This window comes from Diceros bicornis, chromosome 31 (assembly GCF_020826845.1).
Source record: "Diceros bicornis minor isolate mBicDic1 chromosome 31, mDicBic1.mat.cur, whole genome shotgun sequence".
NCBI lineage: Eukaryota > Metazoa > Chordata > Mammalia > Perissodactyla > Rhinocerotidae > Diceros > Diceros bicornis.
The window spans coordinates 20,629,102-20,639,908 of record NC_080770.1 but is presented as its reverse complement, the minus strand read 5'-3'; the positions used below and the strand labels follow the sequence as shown (position 1 = coordinate 20,639,908).

Sequence of the window (10,807 nt, the reverse complement as noted above, 5' to 3'; positions counted from 1 at the left end):
TCAAACATGAAAAGATTTGCAGAAAAGCATTTAAAAATAGGACTGCCTTTATACAAAGGGGTTCTATATTAATTTAGATATTTAAAACGTCAGTCACTTGCTTACTTCTGCCACATGTATTTACAAGTTTGAGAGAAGATGAAGAAGTACCCCCGTGATGAGGGTAATGGAGAAATGACAAAAGACAAATGCATTTTTATTTCCTTTACTTTAGACCTCATTTGAAGCCAAGCAAACACAATGTTAAAGAAAAACTGCACAACAGTGACTGAGTTTATTCTCCTGGGACTGACAGATCGAGCCGAGTTGCAGCCTCTCCTCTTTGTGGTTTTCCTAGTCATCTATCTCCTCACAGTGATCGGCAATGTGAGCATGATTTTATTAATCAGAAGTGACCCAAAACTTCACACTCCAATGTACTTCTTCCTCAGTCACCTCTCCTTCGTAGATCTCTGTTATACTACCAATGTCACTCCTCAGATGCTGGTTAACTTCTTATCCAAGAGAAAAACTATTTCCTTCATTGGTTGCTTTATACAGTTCCACTTTTTTATTGCCTTGGTGATCACAGATTATTATATGCTCACAGTGATGGCTTATGATCGCTACATGGCCATCTGTAAACCCTTGCTGTATGGTAGCAAAATGTCCAGATGTGTCTGCTTGTCTCTTGTTGCTACTCCTTACATTTATGGCTTTGCAAACGGTCTGGCACAGACCATCCTGATGCTTCGTCTCTCCTTCTGTGGACCCAACGAGATCAACCACTTTTACTGTGCAGACCCTCCTCTTTTAGTCCTTGCCTGCTCAGATACTCATGTCAAAGAAACTGCCATGTTTGTGGGGGCTGGTTCCAACTTTACCTTTTCTCTCACCGTCATCCTCGTCTCCTACATGTTCATTTTCGTGACTATTCTGCGTATGCGCTCTGCTGAGGGGAGACGCAAGGCCTTCTCCACCTGTGGGTCCCATCTGACAGCTGTCACCATCCTTTATGGAACACTGTTCTGCATGTATCTGAGGTCCCCTTCTGAGGCAACTGTAGCACAGGGGAAAATTGTCGCTGTTTTTTATATCTTTGTGAGTCCTATGTTAAACCCTTTTATCTATAGCTTGCGGAACAAAGATGTTAAAACAGCAATCAGGAAAGCGATCCGAAAGAAACTGTTTGCTAAATAAAGTAGACATTTTGGTCACAGGGATGTAATAAGCCTGTTTTATCTGACCAATTAATGAGCATTTTAAATTAACCAATCATGTTTTGTCATTGAGTATATTTTTGTCTTTTGTAATTCACATGTGGGACTTGCAAGAATGTGTCAAATTATTTGTTAGTGTTTACAGTGCTATCTCAGTGAATTGAAAATAATACCACAGAGAAATTCAAAGTCATGACCAGAAGGCATTGTTATTGCTCTATAAAATCAGTAGAGAATAAATGACTCTACCTCTAGTACTCATACTGGTTAAAGTTATGAAAGACAGAATTACCAAATGATGCTATGACAAATGATAATTTGTTGGATTTTTATAGTGCTCAGTAAATTCTAAACTATTTTCCAGAAACTCGTCCACCATAATAAGGGAGTTTTTATTTATTTCCTCTTCATATATATTATATAGCAATGAAGATCTTTGGGCATCTCAGATTATTACTTTAAGATATAAATGTCAAATTTCCTTTAGAAGAATTTTTATTTCTTTTTCTTTAACTAATATGCATCCTCATTATAAAACTGGTTTTGTGGTTTCACTTGCTAATTTTTTATTATGGAATATTTCCAACACACAGCCCAAAATAGAAAATTATAATATAAAGACCACCTATGTAAGCACAACTAATCATCGTTAAGTTTTCACATGACGCCACTTCTGTTTCAGATATTTCAGAAACTCAGATATTCTCAAATTGACCCCTCCTTGCCTCATTCTGTTTCTCTCCCCATTTCCTGAATTAAACTCTAGTTATGAATTTAATATTTCTTATCCCTATGTAGAGTTTTAGCATTTTCTGGGTGTTTATGTATCCACAGATTGATATAGTATTATTTTGCTTGATTTAAATCCTGATATAAATGAAATCACTCCATGTTGCCTTCTGCAATTTATTTTACTTTTCACTAAACATTGTTAGATCTATCTATGCTAATTCATTTAGCAGCATTTATCATTGATAATTTTACGGCAATATATAAATATGCCACAATTTATTTATTCATTCTACTATTGATGGACACTTACATTTTTCTAGTTACTGAAAATATGAAAATCCAGCAATACATTTTCTTGTGGAATTCTGAATGTGTAGCAGTTCAAGAGTTCCTCTCATGTAGATACCCAGGATCGTAAATTCTGGGTCATGAGATGTGAACATCTTTAAATTGAGTAGATATCACCAAATTGTTCCACCAATTTACGCTCTTGCCAAGACGGTGTAAGAGCGCCCTTTACTCCACATTCTTGTCAACACAATGTACTGTCAGACCTTTAAAATATTTTCAAATCTAATGGGTGCAAAATGGATTCTTGTTTCTTCTTTAAGTTTTTGAATTGTCATGATAAGTGAAGGGAAGTATTTTTAAATGCTTTTATGCCAAATGAAGATTTCTCTTGTTTTCAGTTGCATGTCCATATTCTTTGTTCACCTTTCAGCTGGTTATTTCCTGCATTTGTAATAGCTCTTTATATATTCTGAGTCAGATACTAATCTTTTAATGATGTATCAAATGCAAATATCTTCAACATGTTTGTAGCTTGTATTTCATCCTTGTGAGCGGTATATTTGGTGCTGCAGAAGTTTTTCATTTTAACATAGTTCAAAGCTGCCAATCTTCTCTTTATCGTTGTGGTTTGTAGGTCCTGTCTAAAATAATTTTTTCCTATTATACAGATATTCTCCTATCTTTTTTCTCAACGTTCTAAAGTTTTGCTTTTGCATATTTAAGTCTTTATTTTTCCTGGTATAGTAAATGCTGCAAAACAGACTCTAATCCTATCTTTTTTTTTTTTGACGAGGAAGATTCGCCTACAGTTAATATCTGTTGCCAATCTTCCTCTTTTTTTTTTACTTGAGGAAGATTAGCCTTAAGCTAACATCTGCACCAGCCTTCCTCTATTTTGTATGTGGGTCACTGCCACAGCATGGCTGATGTGTGGTGTAGGTCTGCACCTGGGATCCAAACCTGGCAAACCCAGGCTGCTGAAGCAGAGCTTGCTGAACTCCACCACTACACCACGGGGCTGCCCCCTCTAATCCTACTTTTAAGATGGTCTGATTTTTATGTTTGCTTTTTCTTTTATACTAAAACTGTCTCCTCTCCTATGTTTACTGCTTAGAAAGACACCAAGAAACTTCCTTAATCAGAAGTTAAGAAAATAGGTGCTTACAGAACCAGAAGTAAGTCTCTGTGTTTTTACTTTCTTTATTTTTAGTTAAGAGAGGCTTTATTCAAGTCTCAAAGTCAGGTCTACAAATTACAAGGATTTTCCATCCTTAAAAATCAGATTTTCGGGGCTGGCCCGGTGGCGCAAGTGATTAAGTGCGTGCGCTCCGCTGCGGCAGCCCGGGGTTTGCAGTTAGGATCCCGGGTACGCACCAATGCACTGCTTGGCAAGCCATGCTGTGGCGGTGTCCCATATAAAGTGGAGGAAGGTGGGCAGGGATGTTAGCCTAGGGCCAGCCTTCCTCAGCAACAAGAGGAGGATTGGCAGATGTTAGCTCACGGCTGATCTTCCTCACACACACACACAAAATCAGATTTTCTATGGCTTTACAAATCAATGGGGCTCAGGAATCTAGAGTTTTAGCTCTGAAAGAGGGCATGCCCTGCCCTCAGGGGCTGTGGACTAAGAAGTAGAGAGGAGAGATCAGCTCTGAAAAAAATCTTAATTCTATTTCTTGCATCACCCATCACATCCCTACTGTATGCAAAAGACTTTTCTATGCTTTGAATCAACTATCTTATTCCTCATGACAATTGCGTTTCTCATTTTATAGCTGGGATTTAAGGTAGGACAGGTTAAATAACTTGCCACTATCATGGAATTCATAAACAATGGATCCAGAATCAGAATCACTAACTGGAATTAGATTCATGAAGTTCTGACTTTCTAAATGCTAAGGTATTGCCTGCTTGATGTTCACTATGTTAGGGCAGGCCCCACATCGTCTAATTTGATTTATTTATTTTGAAAAAGTTGCAACTGAGCTAAATGTTACCCAATTTCACTCAGAGAGCAAGGTGGTGACAGAGCTGGATACAGTTCCAGACCTACCCACATCCTTTGTTTACATGATGGAATTCTTCTCTAAACACGGAGAGAAAGCTCAGTGAGCAGCATAGTGCTCCCCTCCTCATGTGGGTCTGATCATGAGGACCGTCCTGCTGATGAGTCAGGCATCAGTGTACGCCTGTAACGAGGGCTGATCTACTTCAGCTGCAAACGTCAAGTTCACACCAGACATTCTGGTGGCCTTTAGGCTCACCACTCACTCTGGAACTGTATTTGTGGACACTTTCTTTCCTTGTAGATGCTCTCATGAATTGATATTATTTTCTCACTACTTGCCTCTAAGCGCCTTAAAACCTGAATTTCAAGCCTTTCTTCTCCTTAATTATCTGGTGGAACATTTCTAAGTTACCATTGTAGGGAGCAGGAGGAGGGATCAATGAGAAGGAGATGGAGGTAGCCCATTTACTTTCCTTACTACAAACAGAAAGTCATTCTGAAAACAGAGTAGAGTAGTCAGCTTTTCTTTATCTGTAGTTCCCAGTGGCATAGAGCTCTTTACGTCCCTGAGGACAACACGAAAATCTCCTTTGGTCTTTTTTTTCCCTGCATCTCCCCATTTCCAGTAAATGAAGCAGTTCTATTTACCAAGATTTTAAGTCACCTGGAAGGTTGTTTCTTAAAAAGTGACTGGTTATTATGTTTCTAGTGTTCATTTCAAACATATTCCTTATCTCCACCTCTATATGCATAAATGGACAAACCATATTTTCCACAAACCTCTAGGACAATTTCAACATTGGTGTACCCTGTTTCCTCAAAATGCTTTGAGGCAATCCCTTCTGTTTTCAGTAGCAGAGTTTGAACCACAGCTAACTTTCCTGGCAACAGGCTTATCGAAATTTCAGTTGATCTTCTTGGACAATATTTTGTAGACCTGTCACTGGTTCAAAAGAACCAAAGAAGGAAAACATTCTGCTCACCACAACAAACGTAAGGACATTTTCAGGTGCAGGATGGAGCTCACCCCAAAACAGGAATTCCTATAGTTAGAGCCAGGTGATCTATGAGATTCTTATATCTTTGGAGGGAGGGGTAAAATTTTGAGTGTGTGCTTTAACTTAGTTGAGGATCCACAGTTTCATTAGATTTTTCAAGAGATCCATGTAAAAGAAAAAATTAAGGACAATTCTTATAATGAGTTGTGGCTAAAAGTTTTTCCATAGCTCTACTTGCTTTTTTGTCTTAAACAAAGTCTTTTCTCATTCACCTGTAATTGAATGGCCAAGAGAAAAAGCTAGCCTATTGAGCTGGGTGACCATCTAGAGGATCTCTCCAGGGCTAACTCCTTGCTTAGGGGCTTCTTTCTCTTCTCCTTCTTCCTCATCCTTTTCTTCTTTCTCCCCCTCCCCTTCCTCTTCTTCTTCTCCTCCTCCTCCTGCTCCTCCTCACCCTTCTTCTTCTTCCCCTCCACTCACGTCATGATCCCCCTCCTCTTCCTTCTTCTCCTTCTTCTAGTCTTTATTTTAGCAGGGGTGAGGATGCTCTCCTTTTCTTCCACATCCTCACTGTCAGCTCTGATAGCCCATGTGTGCCAGGAAAGGCTGGCTTCATGGACATGCAACTTATACCGTTGACAGGACCGTGTTTTCAGAAGTCTCTCAAGTTTGGTTTAATACTCTGCTGTCACAGTCTTGAAATTCTTAATACTTTTTGAACAAGGATCCCTTACATTTTATTTTCTCCTGGACACTGTATATTATGTAGCTGGTCCTAGTTGCAGGTTTCACAATTTGTAATTTTCTACTATCCTTGAGCTACTCCTCTGAGTTCTTTCTCCATCAGGTAGAGGCTCCGCCTGGTTGTGAACCAGTAAACGCACAAGCACCTTGTTCAGAAGACGTTCACCTTTTGCTCTGGCCTGACTCAGGCAGTCAGATTGGCTGTGATTTTCTTTCTCTGTAAACACATAATATTCAGTCCTTTTTGCCTCTTCACTTATCAGTACCTCTGTTCTATTCAACTGGATATTTCTGGATCTCACACAGGTCACTGAGCTTGTGAGTCAAGACCTTTTCAGATCCCACAGGCCATCATTAGTGACATGCAACAAATGAGTCCTTCTGCAAATGAAACCCTCAAGTCCAATTTCCTGCCATGTCTTTATATATCTGAAATTGCCAAATTCTGTTCTTTTTCCTTCCATTTTTCTCTGTTCTGGTAACCACCACTTGTTCTCTCTCTGAGGTTTTCTGGGTGTAGAAGAACATGAAGACATCTCCTAAGTCACCTCACTGCTGTCATACAAATAAATATTCTGATTCCAGAGTGTTTCCTTCTAGACATTTCTTGAAAGGACTGCAACTAACCCCTGACTCTTCTTCTCCAGGGAAGGCCATTGATATTCTTGGAAGGAAAGTCTTAGGTAGAGAGCAACCAGACTTTCAATGAAGTGAAACATTTGCATTTTAGTGAATGTCTCTGCTGGATTTTCTGCACTCCTCTGCATGAACTCTGTACATACACGTCACTAGCAGTTTCACAGAAAGATCACATATGGTGTCTTTGCATCTGATCTTTATCCTTCCTAGAACATCCTTCTTACAATAACCTTATTGCTTGTTCTCTTTCTCTTTCAGTTTGTTTCTAAAAAAGTCACTTTTCATGAGTTCTTTGTTGATGTTACTATTTAAAATTTGAACACCCTTTCCTCTAAACCCCATTTTCTTTATTTTTTTCTATAACAGTGCCATTTGAAACACCGTTTACTTACTCACAATACTGTCTCTCTCTGTCCACTAGAATGTGAATGCCAGAAGGGCAGGGGGTTTGAAGGTTTTGTTCATTTCTGCATCTGAAGTGCCTAATCACATGACATGTTGAGCATCAATAAATACTTGTTTATGAATATCTAGCTTGATGTCCACCATGACTTGAGAGGGAGACAGAACCGATACTGTTAATCCTACTTACAAATGGGGAAAAGTGGTAACTTATGGTTAAGGGTCATTATATTTCATCTATAACAATTATTAGTGTATTCAACAATTGTTTATTAAGTATTTACAATTCTGAGTAATGGAGATATAGGCACCAAAAGAATTTGTCACTATCGAGCTGACCTTGTGGTGCAGCAGTTAAGTGCGCACACTCCGCTGCTGGCGGCCTGTGTTCAGATCCCGGGCGCACAATGATGCACTGATGCACCGCTTGTCAGGCCATGCTGTGGTGGCATCCCACATAAAGTAGAGGAAGATGGGCATGGATGTTAGCCCAGGGCCAGTCTTCCTCAGCAAAAACTGGAGGATTGTCATAGATGTTAGCTCAGGGCTGATCTTCCTCACACACACAAAAAAAGAATTTGTCACTATCTTTCTAAAACTAATACTATAGTAAGTTGTAGTGACTCATTATTGAAAAGAAACAAGAATTGGGAAGATTTTTAAAAGAAACAAAGTATGAGAGAAAGGGCAAAAAATAAAAGCATCTCAAGAGAAAGGAAAAGGGGATTCAGCTCTAGTGACATGAAGGAGATAAAAAGCCATAGGGTTTGGAATACCTCTAATAGACACAAGCTGTGATTCATAACTTAAATACAAACTATGAAAACTTACTCCTTTTCTTTATCAATACATTACATCATTGCTGTAGATGGTCCTCAAAATGCTAAGTAAGATTTGATTCGATTTGATGATTATTTGTTCAATTATTTGGCATAAGTTTATGGGACCACTGTGGCAGTGCTTTTTTAAAGAGTGATTCTGGGAACATCCGCATCAGAATTTTCTGGATAATTGTTGAATACGATGATCCCAGTATCCCACATAAGACTTGATGAAATGAATGTTCTGTGACTTTTATTGAATAACGACCTTCCAAAGCAACTGCTTTGTACACTAAAGTTCAAAAGTACTAATTCTCCTAAGCATAATACATCATGAAATTCTCCGTGGCGACACAGACATGAGTAAAACATTGCAAGTAATTCATCTTTCATGCTTACACTGTTTTTTTCTTTTCTTTGTAAAATCAATGTATAAACATATGCTGAGAAGTCACAGTACAATAATGAACTTTGTCCCTCACCCTGAAGAACTAAAATATGGGTAGAAAGTAGATTCACTATGATGATGTAATGTCCCAGTGAACAAATTAGCAGTGTATAGAGTGCGCTGGAAGCAGAAAGCCTAAAGGGATTAATTCCAGCTCATGCACGCTGTGAGTGGAGTGAGGCATGCTTCACAAAGGACTGGGCTTTGAACTAGGCTTTATAGGATGTGTAGAGTTCGAGAGGCAAAAAATAGTGCAGGGATATAGGGAATACGTACCACAGTTGCATATGGAAATAGGAAAAGGTATAAGTAGAGTTATCTATAGGTATTCCTATAGGTATAACTGTAGGTATACAGATGGAAATAGAATACTTACAGTGGCAACTGAAATCATGGCTTAGTAGAAGTACAAAGTCCGGTTATGATAGTATTCATTTAATGACATGCGAAGGTTTAGAGAAAAGTTGTTTCAGTCGTCAGTAATATGATTTGTACCTTCATGCTGCTTTATTTTCATTTGTTTCAAATGCAGGCACAGACTCTAGAAAATGTCCATCACAAATGAGAGTGCAATAACAGAATTCATTCTCCTGGGGCTCACAGATGGCCCCGAACTCCAGCCTCTCCTTTTTGTGCTGTTTCTGGTTGTGTACTTTGTCACCCTCTTAGGCAACCTGGGCATGATGGTGTTAATCAGACTCGACTCTCGCCTTCACGTGCCCAGGTACTTCTTCCTCACTAATTTAGCCTTTGTAGATTTGTGCTAGACCTCGAACGCAACCCCACAGAAGTTGACTAATTTCTTACCAGAAAAGAAGACCGTCACCTTCGCTGGCTGCTTTACACAGTGTTACATATTCATTGCACTTCTCCTGACTGAGATTTACATGCTGGCAGCAACGACCTATGACCGCTACTTGGCCCTACGCAACACTCTGCGCTACAGTGCGAAAATGTCCAGGCGTGTCTCCATCTGCTTAGCCACATTTCATTACGTCCATGGCTTCTCAGATGGGCTATTCCAGGCCATCCTGACCTTCCACTTGACCTTCTGTAGATCTAGTGTCATCAACCACATCTACTGTGCTGATTCGCCACTCATGAAGCTTTCTTGCTCTGATACTTATGTCAAAGATCAGCCATGCTCATACCAGCTGGCTTCAACCTCTCCAACTCTCTCACCATCATCCTGGTGTCCTATGCCTTCATTGTTGCTGCCATCCACCGGATCAAATCAGCAGAGGGAAGGCACAAGGCATTCTCCACCTGTTGTTCCCAAGTGATGGCTGTTACTCTATCTTATGGAACTCTCTTCTGCATGTATGTAAGACCACCAACAGATAAGACTATCGAAGAATCAAAAATAATAGCTGTCTTCTATACTTCTAAGCCCAGTGCTTAATCCATTCACCTACAGTCTGCGGAAAAAAGATGTAATCAGGCCTCGAAGAATGTGCTCAGATGAAATATGGTCACTAGGATGGCAATGCCTCCAATTTCCAATAAACCATAACTGTAAATATTTGGCTCAAATGTCTTTGCATTTTCATGACGAGTGTTGATGTTCTTTCTGGATATGACACAAGTGTCTCAGCTAAAAAGCTCATGTCTGGGAAGAAATGAGCTGCACTTATTAGTCTAGGCCCTTGTTCCTCAATGTGTGGTCCATGGACCAGGAGCGAAAGTGTTAACCTTGGAGGTTGTTAGAAACGTAGCATTGCATTCTGTGCCTCAGGTCTACCACACACAGATCTCTGTTTTAACCAAATCCTGGGTGATTTGTAAACACTTCAAATTTTGAGGACAACTGCTCTAAGTGAAAAGTCCTAGTTAATACTCCCTGAAATGCTGGTGTACTCTTGTTTACAATGGTAAACAGGACAAACATTCTCTCAGTTCAGTTCCTTGAATTTATTCCATTCTTATTACCATCTGTCTTTTGGGGCTAGGAGTCTTTAAGAAACACCCTTCTGTATACCTCTTTGACTTACTAAGTGAAGCCAGAACCTGTGGGTCACAATAGTAGTTTCCCGTTTCTCGTGAATGTGCTTGTGTAATATCCCCTGTGGGAAGGGGAAGAGAGACGAATAGAGTGATCTTTCTTTTCCTAGACTTGAGTTTCTGGATTTAGTTTGTGGCCTCTGAGCTATTGGGGCCTACTTCTTCCCTGTGACTTGCAAGCCTTGGTCCACAAACTCAAGTCTAGGCAAAGAATGAATGCTCTCTGCTTTGAAAAATTTAGAATTTACTTGAGATTATCTTTTATCTTTTCTTCTCATTTTTTTAAACAAAAGTTTGGATTATTGATTGAGTCTTGCTTCTTTTCTCATATTTCACTAAAACACTGCTTAAGCTGAAACCCACTAAATTTGGTATTTTGTATCGTTCAGTTTTCAATACATTGTAATATTCCCTGTGACTTTTTAACTTATGGGTTATTTAGAAGAGAGTTCTTAATTACCTTATATTTGGACTTTTAAATGATATTTCAGTGTTACATATTTGTAACTTAGTTTGTTGTCAGA

At 39.3% G+C, this 10,807-nt stretch overlaps 1 pseudogene; it reads left to right on the top strand.

The window, feature by feature from the left end:
- Window positions 1–240: 240 nt before the first annotated feature.
- LOC131395115 (olfactory receptor 5M11-like) lies at window positions 241–9,802 on the top strand (annotated as a pseudogene).
- Window positions 9,803–10,807: the final 1,005 nt, after the last annotated feature.